Source organism: Diadema antillarum, unplaced genomic scaffold, assembly GCF_040938485.1.
Source record: "Diadema antillarum isolate AM-2024a unplaced genomic scaffold, OU_Dant_1.0 scf00000123, whole genome shotgun sequence".
Lineage (NCBI taxonomy): Eukaryota > Metazoa > Echinodermata > Echinoidea > Diadematoida > Diadematidae > Diadema > Diadema antillarum.
The window spans coordinates 2,657,547-2,665,303 of NW_027271012.1; positions in this window are offsets into that span (position 1 = coordinate 2,657,547).

A 7,757-nucleotide genomic window follows, 5' to 3' on the forward strand; every position below is an offset into this window, starting at 1 on the left:
TATTATCATTATTATTATTATGTTTTAAGTGGGTTCCATTTCAGGATCATACATGTATATGCTACATCATTTTTATACCAATTTATTTTACATGTTCATATTGTTTTATTTGGAGTTTGCTTAATAGGGTGAGCTGCATTACATTTATGAGTTTGTTCTCGTTCTTGTGAAAGATTTCTCCAATATGGCAAATACCGTAAACTCTGAATTACAAGCACATACATGATCTCTTTGAGTAGCATTGTTTTTGCATACAAATTTTAGCAGAGTAAAAATTGACCTGTCTTTAATAGTAACAGTGAAACACATATATCTTCTCAGAAATAATGAATACATATCAATAATCCTTCAAGGTGGTAAGCTTTATTTTTTAAGGGAAAGTTTATGATACATCAAATCTGAAACAGTAGTGAAATGCAAAATATGTAGCACCTATGTCTTTCTGGTTTTCTTTTGCTGGAGGATTTTTTTTTCCAACTGCAGAAAAGGCACCGAATTATTTGGCTTGTAGCCCAGTGTTTCATTATTCTTGTAAAATAAAGTGTTTGAGCGGAAGCTCTTAGTCTCATACATGTATCTGATGTTGACTTGTGCTATAAGAAATTTCAGATCTTTGATCTGGAGTATCCAGCACAGGCTCGAGCCATGTGGGTGATCTTGGACACTGTGGTTTACGGGGTTGAAGCAGGTGCCCAAGAAACAGGGGCAGTAAAGGCCTTCAGAGCCTACTACCATTTTGATAAGAAGTAGACAAAATGTTCAGCTGAAGACTGGTATTAACTTCATGGTTAGGGGCAGACACCTCAGTATGTTGTAAAAGAAATCATAATCGTGTATTCGTGGAGTCCATTTCAGGTTCTTATATAGTATGTCAGCATTATACCTCTGTATTTACATGTGAATGTTGTGTTTTTTAAGTTGAGTTCAAGTTCAAGTTCAAGTTCGAGCTAGGATGAGCTGAATGCTATATCTAAGTGTAATATACTCTGGTGATGTATTTCCCCAAATGGCAAATTTACTTCAAATCTGAAACAGACAAAAATATATCTTTGAGGCCCTCTGCTGGAGGTGCTTATTCCACATTATAATTTTCGTTAATTTTCAGTGTTAAGGCTCGTTTACATGGCATCACGGCACAGCATTTACAAGATATCTAGTCTGTGATTGGTCAGTGCGCGCAGAGTGTTAATCAATCACGGTTTAGATATCGCGTTAATGCTGCGCCATGATACCGTGCCAGATACGATATAAATGCACCTTTATACTTGTTATGCCTGTGCCCATTGAAGACATGTTTCTGGTTCCTTTATGTAAAGAATTAATCATCATGTACCAACTTATTGATTATTTTGTCCTTTGAGAAGGTCTACAGCTAGTTTACATTACTGGTTAAGAAAATTATGACTTGAAGTGTCATCATTCCACTGCATGCTTTATTTTCCTATCATGTAAAGTTTTACATGTGTACAAGCTCTGCATGCATAAAGACAGTCTATTTCAGTGTATAAAGGAAGTTTGAAGTAACAACTCAATTTCATGTGGTTTATTTCATATGGCCATATATTTTGCAAAGGGTGTTCTATAAAACCAAGGTTTACAATTTATGTGATGTAAGACTTTGCTGGAATATAAATGTAGAGCAACCAAAATATTGACCTTGCTATAATCTTGTTAAAATACTTGTGCCTTCACATGGGAAGGATATTGACCATATGTTAGGAAAGAAACACTTGTACTTTGTGCGGTATCCTTGTTTTGATTTTTGTGTTTAGAAATGTTTAGATTGGACCAACATCGAGAAATGAGTTTTAAATGTTGTGACTGAAGCTTTGAGAAGACCTAGAATCGGAGTGTCGTTCCATTTGGTTCCAAACTTTAATCCTATACCAGAGACTGGAAAGGAAGTGATGTATAGCACAAGATGCTTTACATAAATCACAGTTTATTTTAGTTTTACATGGAAAAGAAAGGTTGTGACAAGTTGATCGCAAGCTTTATTTTTTCTACCATCAATGACCATGTAAAGTTCTGCATGCGTGTTACATGCTCTGCATGTAAGCACAGTCTAATCCAATGTTCCAGAAAAAGAGAAGTTGCAAGTTTATTCCAATGTTACAGAGAAAAAGAAGTTGTAAGTAACAACTCAATTCCACGTTGTTTTCCTTATTTCATGTAGTTTAAAGTATAACATACTACCAGCTTTTCGTGTATGTTTGTTATGTTTTATTTCTGAGAAGATGAATAGTTCAGCTCAAAAAAAAAAAATTGTTTACCTTCACAATAAAGGTAATAACGATATATATTTTTTGTCATGTGTTACTTATTTGGGTTTTATGTCGCAAACTATTTTGTTCTGTAGCATGCACTTGCTAGCTTGCCTTGTCAACTTCAAATGTACCATGAGAATGTGCAAGTCACATTTCACGTGTTTGTTATGTCATGTATATCATACTGTACTTTTAAAATGAATTGTACATTGCAAATACGTAAGCAGGCCGACCAAAATTGTTTTGCCACAAAAGTAAAAACGAATTTACACTTTCCTCGTGTTCTCCAGAATGGTCAATTGGGAGTAAAATTGAACTTACACATAACCCCGATCAAAATGGACACATGGCCAAAGATGGTTAAAAATCAGAATAGTCATCTGGGATTAAAATCAAATTTACACATAACCCCGATCAAAATGGACACATGGTCAAAAATGAGTAAAAATAAAATTACTCAATAATAAAGCAAAACAAATTTTACTCTTCATTGGGTAAAAGAGGAGCTCAAATATGATCAAACTTTTACCCAACTAGGAGTGGTTAAAACTTTACTCAATTCTGACCATGTGGCCGTTTTACTCAATTTTTTGTGAAATTTTTCTTAGAGTGTAGAGGAGCGTAATACAGCGTGTCCCAGAAAAAACGAAACCGAGTTTCCTCTTAATTTTCTAGTATCAAAATCATAAATTTTCTTTATAAAATGTACATGAATGGAAAGATACGTTTCTCCTCTTTCATTTGGTGTACAACACAAAGTTTATAATCCACGCATGACTGAGTTAGAACAATAGACAGTAGTGCTACTCAATTTTCATTTGCACGCGGAAATGGTGATTTTAAGTTAATTTTTCAGACTTTTACAATTATGTTTTCGAAAAACAAAGTTCATGACCCGAACATCCATAAATTTTTTCTTTTATATGAGACCTTATTCTTCAAATATGAACAACGCATGGTCGGAAAACATTTGCATAAAAATATGATTCATTTCTACCGATTCCACGGATAGTCAAAAAACAATCATTCAGCTCTCCCGAATGGGCTCGTCTGCGCGATTGAATTCACACAAAACAACCGCAGTGGCTGTGCTACAGTGAATGCTGTTTGGGGCGGGGCATTACAGACAATGCTGTATTGGGACAGAATGCCTGTTGTTGTAATGTATTTTGAATAAACTGAGATTTAACTAATAATTAAAGACTACTATCGTGAGTATTTTCAGGCTGCATGGAGTCTAATGACTATGGAAAATCAATGCTACAATGATCCGAACATTTTGATAATATTCTTGTTAGTCTCATGTTTTTTTCAGTCTTTTCATTCCTCGCTACATTTCAAAGACAATCACGGTTCTTCCTTCATAACTGAAGGGGAAGGCGGGACGTTTGTTTGTTTGTTTGGTTTTTTTTTAAAGGGAGGGAAAAACAGAGATGAGGTTCCCCACTTTCTATCACTAAACTTGCACTCTTAATTCAAAAGTACAAGTGCAGTGCAGACAGTCCTTTTGAGCTTTTTGTGTGATTTGGTGTGTGTGTGTGTGTGTGTGTGTGTTTGCTTGTTTGTTTATTTATTTTTGCATGCAAGTTTTTCTTTTTTTGGTTGTTGTTGTTGTTGTTGTTTTGTTTTGTTTCGTGTGGGTTTCTTTTTTTTTGTTGTTGATTTTTTTAGGCGGGTCACTCTCACTTCAATCATTTGGTTGCCACTACTTCATTCACTCACTTCAAGCAACATCTCGTACAAGTAATCAATCATAACACATTCAATGAAATCAAGCAAACCGGAAGATCGCACCAAGAATTTTTCAAACCATTCGCTGATTAAGCATGAATTATGTTTGGAATTAAAAATGAAATAACTTGAACTAAATTGAGTTTCATCGTGCTTTTTTTTATTATTTCATGATCATAACACAAAAATAAACTGATTAAGCTTGTCAATGAGAGTTCAAGTTCATGCAACATGACCGCCGTCTCTTTCGAGGCATGTCTGCGCCCTCGACCTCATGGTTCTCACTGTGCGGCGAATCAATCCTCTGTCCTGTCGGAGACCGTCCACCGCTTCGACGATTCTGGCCGTCAGATCCTCAAGGTCACGAGGAGGAGTGACGAAGACTTTTCCCTTGAGGAAGCCCCAGAGAAAGAAGTCACAAGGGGTGAGGTCAGGACTCCGCGGAGGCCATTCGATGGGATGATTCATGGCGACGACTCTGTCTTGGAAGAGCTGATGCAATCTCTCCCTCACGATCAGTTGACGGTGGGCGGGCGCCCCATCCTGTATCCACCACAAGCGACGAAAGGCGCCGTTTCCATCTCGTGCATGTTCCCTTTCAAGGCGAGGAACTATCTCTTCGTCGATCAGGTGCATGTAGGCTTCTCCGTGTAGACTGCCGTTGAAAAAAACAGGACCTATCAGAGCCCCGTTGCCGCAGAGACCGCACCACACAGAAACTTTCTCTCGGCTTGCATTCCTTTCATAAATGAATGCAGGTGGATCATGGTGAGGTGCGTACTGGCGGACGTTGTGACTGCAGACGCGGCCATTCATGAAAAAGGAGGACTCGTCGCCGATCACGATATTTTCCAGAAATCGTTCGCCGTGATCAAGAAGCCATCTGGAATACTGTAGACGACGCGCACGGTCTCCAGGCCGGAGCTGATGCCGACACAGCATCCTGTAGGGGTACCATCTCATATCTTGCCGAACAATGCGATGGAACGAAGACCTTGATATCGCCAGCCCATTCCTCCTCATAGAAACTTGGGGGTTGTCTTCCATGGTACGTCTTACTGCAGCCACATTTTCTTCTGACCTGACAGTCCTTCTTCGACCAGATCGGCTTGTCCCTTCATGCTGATACTTTCTGATGTTTCTCCAAAGCGTTGACTTCGCAGGAACATCACGATTTGGAAATCGGTCATGGAAGGCTGCTGCAACTTGTTGCAGGCTCCCAGAACGAGACCACTCCGTTACAATGAACACTCTTTGCTCTGTGGTCAGCTGCATGGTCAGGCAAGCTCATGATCGTCTGTTTTTTCGACCCTATTTACAGTCAAACTGCTTCTATTGTTCTCTTTATGTCCCCCCCCCACACACACACACGCACACGCATTTGTGTAAATTCATCGGAGCATGACGGCCATTGTTATGTGCGAAGTCGGGAAATCTTAATGGCTCCTTCTTTAATTATCCCTCTTTCAGCGTAGAATTAAAGCATATTTTCAAATTAAGATTTCTCTAGCATATATGAACCTTTTCTTACGCACGAGCTGTGATATGATAGGAAAAATAATGAATATTAAAGTTATAACTGTCATTATTGAAAAGGAATGGCGAAAAAGTACGAAATATTCGCACAAAGTTACAATTTCCTCGTGCAAATGAAAATTTACTAGTACTACTGTCTATTGTTCTAACTCAGTCATGCGTGGATTATAAACTTTGTGTTGTACACCAAATGAAAGAGGAGAAACGTATCTTTCCATTCATGTACATTTCATAAAGAAAATTTATGATTTTGATACTAGAAAATTAAGAGGAAACTCGGTTTCGTTTTTTCTGGGACACGCTGTACTTTACTGAGCATTACATGCATAATCATTTTTCCCCACCAAGCCAATACAATTTCTAGTGCATTTTCCATTTCTCTTCCTTTGTTTCCTTATATTCTATCTGTACTTGTCATATCTTAAAGTACAGCATAGAAGTCGGCTCGATATTTCATGTCGACCTCAGTTGTGCACAAACAAGGAGTATAAACGGCACCCGAGTGATAGGCTATTCTAATACTCCTCGAGTCAATAAATTTGAGTCCTGGGTTATCGGACTTTGCAGTCCCTATAAAGGAGGGAAAGGGGTTGGGGGAACTAATTCGTAGAATTGAGGATGCTATCGGAAAAATACAAACTGTGATCTATCTTTATTTGTAGTACATAGAAAGGTCTGTGCGTTCGAAGATAAAAAGAAGTGTCGGTTCTTTGTCCTCAGACGGGAGCCCTCATTCATTCATTAGTGTTCCGTCGCGATATTAAACGCTGAAACCTGGAAAAGTGCAATTTGTCGTCTTCAACGTATGTGCTCAGTCATGCATGTCATTTGTCTACAATCAATGATTAGGTATCAATGGAAAGAAGAAGAGTTTCCCTTTCCTCAAAATAAGCATTGCGCTCTCCGTAGCTGGCAATTATGAAACAGTAGCCCTGTAAAGTTGGACTACTTTTTTTTTGATACGCACTGTATATCTATGTATGGAGACGATATCGACAGTAGTTGAGCTTGAAAGGCGGTAGATTCTGTACCAGCACTAATACTGCTTCTGAACAAGAAAATGCAAAAGAAATATTGCTTCTCATTGTCTCTCAGCAAATACCAACTGCCATTAAGATTTATGTTTCAGACAGACAAACAAACAGTTCGAGTTTGTCCTAGGCGCTTTGGCTGGAATCAGAGAAAGAGATATTATATTAGTTATGCTGGTTGTAATATCATGTCCTTGCGTTTTCCAGGCACTGTGAAGTGAAAATGGTACAGTATTTAGGAGGCGATGCAGCATTTTTCACAGGTGATTATAATAATACGCGTTTGTCCCGCTGTCTTAATACACTACATGGTCAACCTGCTGTTAATGTAACGTTTAAAGTGAGTCGATCATGATTTAGTTATAGACGTGACTCACGTTGGAAATCAAACGAGTTTCCGTTTGACATGAATTTCCATTTTACAAATCACGCCAGAGAATGACTGTGTTTCTGTCACACTTTTACTCACACTTGATGTAAAATACAGGAAATGCTGCAATGTTTTTGGCACTTTACAGTCATTCAGGTGACAGTGCTGGCGTTGTTAACGCCAATTAACTCTGCCATGTAGTTTTGTATCGAGCTCACACGAGCCGGTTGGTTCAAAACTGTTGGGATCGATTACCGCAGGACAACGATATTTAAAGGAAGTATAAACATGATCATTATGAATATATCTTTATAATTTTTTTTCCCGCAAAATTGACGAGCACTTGACTCCCCCTTTTTCAGAAAGTAGGGGAGTCATATTACCATTAACATTTGTCAGTAGCAAGTGTGTACTTTTCACAAAGAAATGAATGTAATAAAAACGAATGAATGAATGAATAAATGAATAAATAAATGATTAATTAAATGCAGTAACGTCACAATCTGTTGCAGTCTTCTCATCTAGCTACGGAAAATTCATAGTTTTGAACGGATTGTCCGGTTTTCATCATTCTCTCACTGCGTTCTGTGTTCTGCTGATACTGCTTTAATTATTTCCTCTATCCACACATATTGTGTGGATGAGCATGTATAATGTCCTGTAAAGATATTAACGACTCGTCATTTTGCATTGTGATGATAGTGTCGCGAGATTTTGTCTATGTCGCCAGAATCAAGACGCTGGTGTCTGTTATCAGGTTTAGTTTGTAAATCCTTTCGATATGTCTAAAGAAAGAATGCGTATGTTTGCATGATTTATCAC